The sequence below is a fragment of the Acinonyx jubatus genome, chromosome A1 (genome assembly GCF_027475565.1).
Source record: "Acinonyx jubatus isolate Ajub_Pintada_27869175 chromosome A1, VMU_Ajub_asm_v1.0, whole genome shotgun sequence".
Classification (NCBI taxonomy): Eukaryota; Metazoa; Chordata; class Mammalia; order Carnivora; family Felidae; genus Acinonyx; species Acinonyx jubatus.
In genome coordinates this window covers 13,288,968-13,302,146 of record NC_069380.1, presented here as the reverse complement: position 1 = coordinate 13,302,146, position 13,179 = coordinate 13,288,968, and the positions used below count along the sequence as shown (strand labels likewise).

The 13,179-nt window shown below is 40.7% G+C and overlaps 1 long non-coding RNA gene across 3 annotated transcripts in view; it reads left to right on the top strand.

Annotated features, from left to right (window-relative positions):
- LOC113600780 (uncharacterized) overlaps positions 1 to 10,644 on the top strand; it is a 71,624-nt gene extending 60,980 nt beyond the window's left edge. For 2 of the 3 annotated variants that reach the window (XR_003421870.2, XR_008294987.1), the window contains 3 exons: positions 7,473 to 7,626; positions 9,042 to 9,261; positions 10,249 to 10,644. This is a non-coding gene — a long non-coding RNA (uncharacterized LOC113600780). The remainder of the gene's footprint in view (positions 1 to 7,472; positions 7,627 to 9,041; positions 9,262 to 10,248) is intronic. The other variant, XR_003421871.2, reaches the window with a different exon arrangement.
- The last annotated feature ends 2,535 nt before the right edge of the window (positions 10,645 to 13,179 follow it).

The window sequence follows — 13,179 nt, the reverse complement described above, 5'->3', positions numbered from 1 at the left end:
GTAATTTTGAAGAAGAAGACCAAAGCAGGAGGCATCACAATCCCAGACTTTAGCCTCTACTACAAAGCTGTAATCATCAAGACAGCATGGTTTTGGCACAAAAACAGACACATAGACCAATGGAATAGAATAGAAACCCCAGAACTAGACCCACAAACATATGGCCAACTAATCTTTGCCAAAGCAGGAAAGAATATCCAATGGAAAAAAGTCAGTCTCTGTAACAAATGGTGCTGGGAGAACTGGACAGCAACATGCAGAAGATTGAAACTAGACCACTTTCTCACACCATTCACAAAAATAAACTCAAAATGGATAAAGGACCTGAATGTGAGACAGGAAACCATCAAAACCCTAGAGGAAAAAGCAGGAAAAGACCTCTCTGACTTCAGCCGTAGCAATCTCTTACTTGACACAAAGGCAAGGGAGTTAAAAGCAAAAATGAACTACTGGGACCTTATGAAGATAAAAAGCTTCTGCACAGCAAAGGAAACAACCAACAAAACTAAAAGGCAACCAACGGAATGGGAAAAGATATTTGCAAATGACATATCAGACAAAGGGCTAGTATCCAAAATCCATAAAGAGCTCACCAAACTCCACACCCGAAAAACAAATAACCCAGTGAAGAAATGGGCAGAAAACATGAATAGACACTTCTCTAAAGAAGACATCCGGATGGCCAACAGGCACATGAAAAGATGTTCAGCGTCGCTCCTCATCAGGGAAATATAAATCAAAACCACACTCAGATATCACCTCACACCAGTCAGAGTGGCCAAAATGAACAAATCAGGAGACTACAGATGCTGGAGAGGATGTGGAGAAACGGAAACCCTCTTGCACTGTTGGTGGGAATGCAAATTGGTGCAGCCACTCTGGAAAACTGTGTGGAGGTTCCTCAAAAAATTAAAAATAGACCTACCCTATGACCCAGCAATAGCACTGCTAGGAATTTACCCAAGGGATACAGGAGTACTGATGCATAGGGGCACTTGTACCCCAATGTTTAAAGCAGCACTCTCAACAATAGCCAAATTATGGAAAGAGCCTAAATGTCCATCAACTGACGAATGGATAAAGAAATTGTGGTTTATATACACAATGGAGTACTACGTGGCAATGAGAAAGAATGAAATATGGCCCTTTGTTGCAACGTGGATGGAACTGGAGAGTGTGATGCTAAGTGAAATAAGCCATACAGAGAAAGACAGATACCATATGTTTTCACTCTTATGTGGATCCGGAGAAACTTAACAGAAACCCATGGGGGACGGGAAGGAAAAAAAAAAAAAAAGAGGTTAGAGTGGGAGAGAGCCAAAGCATAAGAGACTGTTAAAAACTGAGAACGAACTGAGGGTTGATGGGGGGTGGGAGGGAGGAGAGGGTGGGTGATGTGTACTGAGGAGGGCACCTTTTGGGATGAGCCTGGGTGTTGTATGGAAACCAATTTGACAATAAATTTCATATATTGAAAAAAAAATTTTTAATTAAAAAAAAAAAGAGATGCCTGCACTCTATGATGAATTGATTTCTCGGTGCCATAGGAAGCTCTGGAGAGTACACACAATACCACTAGATCTGTCAACAATCATTCCAAGGGGAGAAAGGGAGAAGGATTATTCCACTGGCTTCCAACTCCTATTGATCTTAACTTGCATCTGTAGTATGTTGATGCCCTTATATCCTTTACTTTTTGGATGCACATCTGTTTGCACTTTGCAGCAACAGGGGAGCATTAGAGAATTTGTAAGGTGAGGCACCCACACAACACCAGGGATGTGACTCAGAGCCCTGGGTCTACAGAAGAAGGAGCAGCAGCAACCAAGCTCCATGACTCTAAGCAACACCAAGGCAAGTGTGTGGGTCTGGGGTGATGCCCAAACCATACACAAGAAAAGAGAGCATAGAAGAAAGCCAGCCACTTTAGATCATTTCTGCTGCTACTTTTGCTGACTGCACTTTTGAGAAGGGAGGAAATTTCTTGTTCTCAGACTGCAGAGAGTTGTATAGAGGCCATTAGTGATGGAGATAATTAGAGGTATAGAGTTGATCAAAACTTGACCTATAATGACCACTTTGAGAAGCTGCCACAGAGAGAGTAAGATTTTTCTGCAAAGCACTATTTCAGATATACAAGGGAGCAACTGATACAGATCAGTGTAACAGGGAAAAGAATGCAGGAAAGACGTTCTAGTGATACAAAAAGAAAGATCCCGAAGAGCAAAATAAAATGGTTCTAGTGCTGACCAAGCTTCATCAGTCCTTATAACCACATTTAATTGAAATGTTGCATTTATTTTTTGGTATCTATATGTAACATACATATTTATTCATGCAGTACATATTTATTGAGAACTGACCGAAGACGAGGTTCTGTTCTAGGCTTCGGTCGCACAGCTGTTTCTATGCTCTGGGCACTTGGATTCCATTGTAGGAAGACAGACAAGAGCGTGTCAGAGGGTGGTTAAGTGTCATGAAGGACAATACAGCAGGACAAGGGAGAGAGAGTGCGTGTGAAAGAAGGACAGGAATGCTATTTATACAGGCAGTCAAGGAAAACCTCTGTGATAGGGCAACACTTGAGCAGAGCCCTAAAGAAGAGAAAGGAGTGAGCTGGGTATCTGGAGGAGAGGAGGCAGAAGCCCAAGGAGAGGCCACAGGTGTCGTTGAGGAGACAGATATTCATGTGATGAATACATGCACAGGCACATATCTTTCCACAGTGAACAAATTGGTAAACTGCATAGAGTTTATTTAATATTCTCACCAGATATTCTCAATTTTATTGGCACCATAAATGTTAGAACTGAAAAAAACCCTTTATGCTATTATTCAAAAGAGTTACCTGAAATTGGGAAACCCCATTGACAATTGCAGTCAAGATCCTGGCATCCAGGGCCCAGTAACCCTGACTATGCAAATAGGATCATCTGGGAAGGTAGGAAGAACTTGTCTATGGATGGATGTGACACACACCTAGGTGTACATGGCAGATGGGTCCTGGAGGGACAGGATACCAGACCAGTATAGTTTAAGGATGAGTTGGGAGGAAAGAAAAGTTCTGTCTATGGTTGACAGCTGTATGCCTGAGGCCTTGTTTTGAGGATGCTTTGTTTGGCCTAAGGATAATAACAGTTAATATACTGTTGAATGTTTTTTAAAAAATGAGTTCGAATGCCTTTAGGTCATGTGTCTCTTGTTTTTGTAGTCAGCTGGAGTGGGGCTACAGACTCCTGGCACACCAGCATGGTGTTTATATCATGCCAGACACACATCTCTCAATGTAAGAATGAATGGTAAACATGAGGACATAAGACACAAGGCAGAAATTCAGATAATTCACACATGTGGGGTACACACGTTCATGGATCCAAAACGGGGTACTGTTGGTGTGTCAGAACGACTGCAGTTCATCTGTATTTGCTTGGAGGTCTAGGCTATTTTTCAAGGTTTAAATCTTGGCTATAAAAATGTATTGGTGACATTTTAAGTCCCAGCCTGAGAACAAATTTTGATTTTTAAATTCAAACTTATCATTCCAAAACTCATTCTGGCACCTTTTTAGGGCTTGATGAATTGTTTCTAAGATGTTTATTGCTTTTAAGTCCCTATTTTATTGCCAAGCTTGTAATACACAAACTGCTTTGAATTTTGTTAAGATAGTGAGTGATTAGACAGTGATATGACTTTAAAACAGAAAACAACAAAGAGATTTAACTGGATTAAGAGAGGATAGTACATTTTATGTAGTTACTCTGTTTCTAAGAATTAAAATATGCTTCCTCTGGATATGTATTTGCATCATATAACATAATAAGAGAGCTCCAAAAATATCACTGTGTTCTTTGCAAGAAAGGACAATAATTTGCTCTGTATCAACAGCAACATTGTCTCAAACAGCTTTCAGCTGGGATCTCTAAGTTCCATACAAATATTATCCAAACCAACTAACACCGGATGGATGTTGCCATGGTTGATCATTGATTAGAGCAGTAGGTTGACAGCTAGTTACTCTTGAAGTTGGCTCAATTTCTTTTGACCCAAAGTCAAGTGGCTTAGCATATCCAGGTGCCTCTCAGGCCAAGAGCTCTAAACGGTCAAACTCAGTGTCAAGTATCTGAAGACCTTAAATAATCAGCCTTGGGTGAGACTTGATAGGTCCTATCCAACCATACAATTTGATACATCGATTGCAAGTTATAAAAATCAACTGAGATAAAGTAAAACTGGACGATTTATTGTGCAGAGCCAGGGACCTCATGGAACACAAAGACAGGAATGCAGCCAGGCCTCAGGAAGTATGGGGAACTAGGAAGCCCCTGGGAACCTAGACGTATACTCACTCAGATTCTGGTCTCTGCTTCTCTTTGCGTCTATCCTTAATTGTTTTTCTCTTAAGAGACATTTCTCTGCTCCTTTATTTACATGGCATCATGTTGCCACCCTCAAATGCCATATTTATATGTTTTAAGTTTTGCTTCCCCAAAGGTCATGACATCTGTCCCTTTGTATTAGTTATCTATTGCTGTATAACACATTAGCCTAAGGCTTAGTAACTTAAAGCAACAAACATTTATTATCTTACAGTTTTTGTGCCGGCAGGAAATAAGGTGTGGCTTAGCTGGGTGCCTCTTCCTCAAAATCTCACACAAGGCTGCAATTGAAATGCTGACTAGAGCTGCAGTTTTATTGAAAGGTTTCACTGAAGGAGGATTTGCTCCTAAATTCACTCATATGGCTGTTGGCAAGATTCAGTTCCTTGGAGGTTGTTGAGCACACTGGCTATTGACTTCTCATAATTCCTTGCAACATGGGCCTTTCCATAGGGCAACTCACAATATGGCAGCTGGTTTCTAGCAGACTGAGCATGAAAGGGAGAGCAAGATGGAAGTTGCTGTCTTTTTATAACCCAATCTCAGAGTTGACATACCATCACCTTTTCTTATTCTACTTGTTAGAAGTGAGACACTAGGTTCAGTCCACACTCAAGAGAGCATACATTCCAGTATATAGAGATCACTGGGGGTCTTTTAAGAGGGTACCTATTACATGCTCTCTGTCTCCTAATTCCACATTCCCTGGCAAAGCACCCCCCCAAGCTGGGTCAGGTGACTATTGTTGTTCCAATCAGCCATAGAGGGGGTGTAGACTCATAGTATATATGGCATGCATGCTGCTGGTCATAGTAGTAAAAGACACAGGGGGAACCATCACGGACAAGGACAGCAGTTAAAGAGTTTGGACCTGAGTAAAATACTCCAAACTATAACCACAATCAACTTACTTAACGTTTTTTTTCTTAATGGGAATAAAATTGCCTAACAGATTATTCATTTCCCAAAAGACTAGGTCTCTGCATACAGATTTGCTGAATAATTCAGATTCTTGAAGCCCTTACTCCTAAATTATATATGTAACTAAGAATAAAGTGCTTTTTAAATAATTCACAATATGTGCCATTATCCTTTTTAATTTGTTTTTTGTTTAGGAAATTGTGGTAAAATATACGTAACATGCAATTTACCATTTTAACCATTCTGAGTCATACAGTTCAGTGGTGTTGGGTCCATTCACAATGTTGTACAACCATTACCACCATGCATCTCCAAAACTTCTTTCATCTTCTAAAAGTGAAACTTTATACCCATTACACATGCTAACTGGGTTTTCCTTGGCCCTTGCATCTGGAAATCACCATTCTACTTTCAGTCTCTATCAATTTGACTACTCTAGGAAATTCATAGGAGTGGAATCATACAGTATTTGTCCTTTCATGACTGGCTTATTTTACTTGTCATAATGTCTTCAACATTGACACATTTGGTAGCATGTGTCAGAATTTTCTTCCTCTTTATGGCTTAATAATCTTCCATGGTATCTGTATACCACACTGTCTTTATTATCCATTCATCTACTAATGGACACATGGGTTGCTCTACCTTTCGGCTATTGGGAATTATCCTACTATGAACACTGGTATACGAATATCTGTCCAAGTCCCTGCTTTCAATTCCTTTGGATATATGCTTAGAAGTGGAATTACTGAATCAGAGTAATTCTATTTTTAACTTTTTGAGGAGCTGCCATACTGGTTCCCATAGAAGCTGCACCATTTTACATTCCCACCAGGAAATCACAAAGATTCTGATTTCTCTATAGCCTTACCAATACTTTTTTTCTGGTTTTTGTTTTTGCTTGGTAATAGCCATCCTAATGGGTGAAAAGTGGTATCTCATTGTGGTTTTGATATTCATTTCTCTAGCGATGAATTATGTAGAGCATCTTTTCATGTATTTATTGGCCATTTGTGGAGAAATGTCTATTCAACTCCTTTGTCCATTTTAATCTGTCTGGGTTTGTTGTTGTTGTTGTTGAGTTGTAAGAGTTCTTTATATATTCTAGATACTAACCCTTTATTAGATGTATGACCTGCAAATATTCTGTGGGGTTGCCTTTTTCACTGTGTTGATGGTCTCCATTTTAAATTTTTATATAATCCAGTTTATCTATTTTTTTCTTTTGCTGCTTATGTTTTTGGTGTCATGGAGAAGAAATCATTATCAAATCCAATGCCATTAAGCAGCTTTTCCCCTATTTTTTTCTTTTTTTTATTTAAAATTTTTTTTAAGGTTTATTCATTTTTCAGAGACAGAGATACAGAGCGTGAGCGGGGGAGGGGCAGAGAGAGAGGGAGACACAGAATCCGAAACAGGCTTCAGGCTCTGAGCTGTCAGCACAGAGCCTGACATGGGACCCGAACTCACAGAGGGCAAGATCGTGACCTGAGCTGAAGTTGGATGCTTAACGACTGAGCCACCCAGGCGCCCCACCCCCATTTTCTTCTTAAGAGTTGTATGGTCTGTGCTCTTGGATTTAGATCTTTGAGCCACTATCCTTTGTCAGCATAACCCGAGGAGCCTAGAAAGTTGGTATTAAATTATGACTGACATCTCTGTTTGTGGTTAAGTGGGCATCCACCATTTTCTTTTCTAAGGCATAGAAAAAAGAAAGCATTTTCCACACTTCTATCCTCATTATGATATCTGAGAATCACAAAGATATGCAAAGGTGTAACAAACGTTACTGAGTTCTCCAATTATCTCCCTAGGTGTCTCAGACAGTGTTCAGGAGCCTATTATGTTATATCAGAAAATCTGAACTCTGACATGATCTAACAGATGCACTTAAAAGTTTTTGAAAAGGCCGAGTGAAGTTATGTGTTATTTTCAGGACATCATTCCTAAATGTTTGTGATATTTTAAGTGTGTTTAATGGTCTTGATTTAACATGATAGTTTTAGTGCTCTCTCTGACATACAGTAGGTATCTAAAATCTTTGGTGGATCATTGTTTATTTATTTTGCCTTCCCTTTGCTAACTCTAAGTTTGCATTTAGGATGCAAATGTTCTCATCTGCACCATAGGTGTTTATCACCACACCTAAATATCACACATCTGTTCTTTCTACAGTCACCAGTAAGAAAGGAGAAACATGTTCGTGTAAAACAAAGTGCTTGCTCCACGGGTTAACCCTGGCAGCTTCTGATGAAACCCCTTTATTTAAATAACCTTCCCTAAGCACCTGGTGCCTCTGTTGCTACAGGAATCACTAGAAACCCCATAGGTAAGTGGATTAGTTATGAAACTTCTGGTTTTTATGATACATTTGCGGCACTAGAAAATCCCAGTTTGGTCCAAACTAATTCAAGTGATTATTTGGCTAGAGTCAAAGATTTGGGAAAGGCCCCCCAAAAGGCTTTGGGATCCAAACCTTCTAGCAGCTCACCCAGAGCTGGAGGAACTTGTTCCTTTGTCCTCTCCAGTTCCATTCCCCAAGCTTGGCTGGGGCTGGGAGGACCAGTGTCATGGCGGGTGACAGTAGTCAACGGTAGAAGGGTTGCCTAGACTGTTGCACCTCATCCAGCCTACCATCCCAGATCTTTCCCTCCCGTCCATGCTATTAACATATGTATTAGGTAGAGTAGGCTAAATTGCTGTGAGAAAGAGACTCAAAGTATAACAGCTCAACACAAGAGTCTTCCCCCCCCCCCCTCTTATGAGCCCAGGTTCATCCCAAATGAAAACATGCTCTGTCTTCCAGAATATTTTCTTGAGAACCTAGAGATCACTTATCATTGATATGAAGTCAGTAGAAGCAAATTCCCTTGGCAATGGCTGAAGTTATTTTTTCGTCGAGGGATATGGGGCAGAGGTCTGGGTTTTGGTATGACAACTCAAATTGGGCCAATAAATGGAAGAGGAAGCTTCACTTAATATTTGTTTTACCATTTTCTAGTTTTTGAATCGTATTTATGTCCATAAATTCATTGTATAAGCTCCTACTACAGTAATGAAAATATTTAAGCTTCTCAGCCTAAATAGCTCATTAGGATTTCAGCCTGCAACATTTTCACAGACAACTCATTATTTCTGATGATTTCACACTGTTCAGTACAGCTGTGTCACGACAATGTGGAGCAGTGAAATATTAGGGGTAAGCTGGGCCATCCATTATGAATCCCTGTTTTAGCTGCTTATTGATGCTCCCCCCCCCAAAGAAATGAATAAACCCCTGACATTCCATTGTTTGACATCATACTCAAAATTCTTCTTTGAAGAAAGTAAAAAAGCTGCTCAGTTCTGCTTAACTACAATTATTTCTTCCCTCAGAGTGGTGGATTGGTGGAAAAGAGTTCAATGAGGGATGTGTAGAGCTCTAGAGAACACTCATCTTTGCTGTGAATTCACATTAATCAAATTGCCTGAAGTACAAGTCCTCTCTTTAGGTCTTGACTGAGAATGCCTTAATTCCAGAGGCAGTAAGAACAGGGAGTCAAGACGAGGGTGAAGAAAAGACTTGTGGCTGATCACTTTGCATCTTCACAGGGGATGGAAAGCTTTCTCCGGGGCCTAGCGACAGACAAGATTAAGAAGGAGGCTATGAAAATATTTAGAGATGGGGCTAAGATTCTGAAGATTCAGATTACCAGTGTGACTCTGGAATTAAACTGAAATTTTTCTACTTTGGTTTCTTACCAGGATGTAGGAAAACATGACCTCCTTGAAATTAGAGCAAATGGTCACAAGGAGTCATCTGGACGAGAAGAAATGATGGGTGCCTAATATGCCCTCTGAGACAAGTGGAAGTTGGAGGCACCAGACCCAGGCAGAGGTTCCAGGATGCCAGGTCACATTCGAGGTCTGGGAGGAGTATTACCAGCTACAGAGCATGAGGTCAGAGAGATCCAACTAGAGCTCAGTAAGTCTGCCCCAAGAGGTCAGCCCGAGAGGCTGGGAAGGAGGGCAGATTCCAGGACCCAGGGCTCAGGAGGAATCCCAGGGGGAGCCTCAGCTGAGGCACTCTGTGCTGACGCTTCCTCAGTGCTTGATGGGAGGCCATCTGACCTCGTAGGCTGTAGGAAGCCTGCAAGACTTTGAGCTGGTTCACAGAAGGACAGAAACACAGGGTGAAATGATGAGGAAAGAATAAATAGGGATTTGAAAGGTGTAGCCACAGAATCAACTAATTCCATGTTAGATATAGCAGAAAGACAAGTCTAGTGCTCTAGCCGTTCATCAGCTGTGGCTTTTTGAGAAATCAACTTATTCTTTCTGATCCTTAGTTTCGTCGTCTATAATATGGGGTCAGAATTTAGTGACAGTCCTCATACGTGACACAATCAGGGCCAGTACTTGGTCAGTTAATAAAAATCAAGCAAACATACAAAACAGCTCAGGTATGCAGTTTTGAGCAATGATAGGCATTATACTGGCAATATTTTTTTAAAATACAGGAGAATGCATTTATTACCCAACATTTTGGTGCAGGGTTGAAGCATTTTTCTGAATAAAGCTGGAGTCCTTCCTTTCTTGCAAAAGCGACGCCCGTGATGAATTGTCACCTCTCTTGTATTTTTGTTATTAAAGGGATTGAAGACTTACACTTCAGTTTAAGTAAACAATCATTCCAGATCTTTATTCCCACTCACATTATCTCCACCCTTTGTTTATTTTTTTACTTTTTTACAAGCGTGTGGCCCGTGACAAATTTGATTACAGCTTTTCGTTTGTTTGTTTTAGCTGACTTGCCTTTAAAACAAGTCCTTTTAGGTCACTCAACTCAGTTTTCATAGAAACCACAGCTTTCTTTCATTTGCACTTTTTCATTGATATGGTAACTATCGCATTAGATTACCTAATTATAATTGCAAGTGGTTTGAAAGGTGATGCAACTGGTGTTTGGCAGGCAAACAACTCAAATGGTGAGAGCAGAAGCCAGTGAGTGCACAGAACAGCCTCCCCGCTGGCTGCAGACATCCCTTGGCACATGGAGAGGCTGAAGAAAATCAGTCATTTCAATGTCCGGTGAGTGAAGATGTTGTGAGTGCATCTAATGAACCTCATAAAATTATTGCGGGGATGAAAGAGCAAGTTGATGTGGAAGGCTTGTCCAATGGCTTATGCTCCGTAGAAGTTGATTTCCTTCCTTTCCTTCAGAGGCCCCCAGAGCACAGTGCCTTGCAGAATGACAATACCTATGCTGGGAAGTCAACTCAGTAATTAGATACTCAAGACCGTGGTTTGAAATTTCAGTGCCTGGGCGCCTGAGAGGCTCAGTCAGTTAAGCATCCGACTTTGGCTCAGGTCATGATCTCATGGTTTGTGAGTTTGAGCCCCACGTTGGGCTCTGTGCTGACAGCTCAGAGCCTGGAGCCTGCTTCAGATTCTGTGTCTCCCTCTCTCTGGCCCTCCCGGCCATGCTCTCTCTCGCTGTCTCAAAAATAAAACATTAAAAAAAAAAACAACTTTTTTAAAATTTCAATTCCTTTCTGCCTCCTCCTCCATTGCTGTAAGCACATCAGTGTCTCTCATAGTTTTGGGTCGTCTTTTTTCCCCATGGCCCAGGACCATCTTGTTCAAAACTGATATCCGTGACTCCGGCAATTCACAACTTTCTGTCCAGGCTGAACCGTTGGAGTGCTAACATCAGGCTTCTAAAGCAAATTGCTGGGCAGGTTGCTCTTTAAAGATTAATGGCATTTGGAGTTCCACGTGATTTTGTTCAAGGCCTGTGGGATATTTATAACTGCCTTTGATGTTCTATCATGTTTGACAGTACAGTTTCCAAAAAGTCAAGTAGGGTCCACTCATGAGTTAGGTGTCAAAGATTATATTGGGGAGAAGTACTGTACTTCGTTTGTAAATCATTTTGCTTTCAGAGGCACTTCCCGTGTCAGTACAACAAAAGAAAGCCAATGTGAGGTGGGCGAGCGTGCTTCCTATTTCTGAGGAGTGTAATTTTCCTTTCTCTGGCTCAGCAGGATGGGGGCTGCACATGCTCCTAGAGACCCCCTCCATTCTTCCAAGGCACCTCCTGTGATATGTTTATGTCTGGACGGAGGGGAAGGGGGGCCGCATTCATCTGCCCACCACTTGTCTAGGTACTTAGAGAAAGGGTAAAGTCTACCAGTCAAGTGAGTGGTATTACAGAACTTGGCATGCCTTAGTCAGAACACTCCCTCTATTTTTCAGCATCTTTTGCTGGTCACGCATTGAGGGCTATTGTTTCTCTGGTTGTTTGCACAGGAGATCTGGCTGCTCTGGAAAAGGCCTAAAACTTTGTGTGAGGTCCTTCTAATGGCTCACCACAGCCATAGAGAGATTCATTACACATAACAGAGGAGAAGCCAGTGAGTGCCTATTCTTCCTCTTCTAAGCCATTAAAGGGTATTAGTAAGGAGCATGAATAAAGAGTAAAGGAGTGTCTTTCAAATATGTCACTTCCAGAGGTATCAGCAGAGTTTGATATATTTCCACTCAGGGCAGAAGCAAGCTCTCACTGCAGAAGACTTCACAAACATTTCTGGAAAAACATTAAAATGGCTGAGTGGGGAAAGGAAAGAAAAGGAAATAGGCCACTTAGGCCCCAAGTGCAAACTTTATTTCTGACATCATTTTGCATGTATCTGGCTGGCGTCAAGTTTGGAAACTGGGAGGATGAGGTCATACATTCAACCCCACTGCTTCTCTCCATAGTTTTGACGATGAGCTCACAGACTGATGCTTTGGGTCACAGGATGGAATCCCTATAGTACCACATAGCACTTTGTAAAATTTATTGCATCTAAAACATGTAGCAAAGACATGTGATAATTTGGTGAAGAATGGCTTCTGAGTAAGAAAACAGGATCATTGGAGTCATGCTGAACCTCAACAGTAGAAAACCCATTATTCCTTGACTCAAGTTTATTTATGTTTTTTAGTTGCTACTACACAGCTCTTGGGAAATAGATCACTTTAACCTAAAGAGGGCCCTTTGAATAATGAAATCAAGCAAGAAATAAAGGATTGCTTAAAAAGAAATAAAAATTTTAAGGATCCAGGAGAAACTACTGTTGTCTGAGCTTTACATGACCTCGGGCATTCATGGATATGTGCTGTTCCCTGAAACCCATGTAACAAGAGACATAGCAACAAATCTGATGACCTCAAAATGGGCTCCGTTTAAAAACACATCAATTCTTAATTTCAGTAAACTCACTTTTGTTCTCTTTTACCTTAAGCTAGTGAATAGATCTAGTGTTGTAATAATGGTACGTGTTGTGTCCTGCATGCTCACGATACTGACTTAAAAAATTTTAAGTGAAGAATTATGATGTTTTGGATCATAAAAGCTGCTGGGTAACTGCAATTGTAACATCTTGGAGAGGAACTGGCAAAAAGGATCTTTGTACGCCAGATCTATCTCCCCGTATGAACCTTGAGTTATGCAGAAAATCTCCAGCCCCATTTTTAACAAAACCTATAGCCAATCTGAAACATGTCTAATTTTGGATAACTAAAACTACTAGATGGTTAATACTTCTGTTCTCAACCTGCTATCCTAAAATAAGGGTTCTTTTATTTCAAAAGATTATTTTAAAATTAGTTCTTGGCATTCTGAGATTTGCCATTTCTGAGTTTGTAGTTTTTAAGTAACTGCGACTTCTTTTTTCAAACTTTTCCTGCAATAAAATAAGATGCAATCAGGGGGCAACTGGAACTCCTCTCATTTTCCATCAGGAATAGGCCATGGTATTAATAGCTTTATTGTTCAATTATATGTAAAATCTGGACGCCTTTTTGGCGTCTTTAGTACTAAATCATTATATAAACCTTAAACAGGGTGACTAGACAT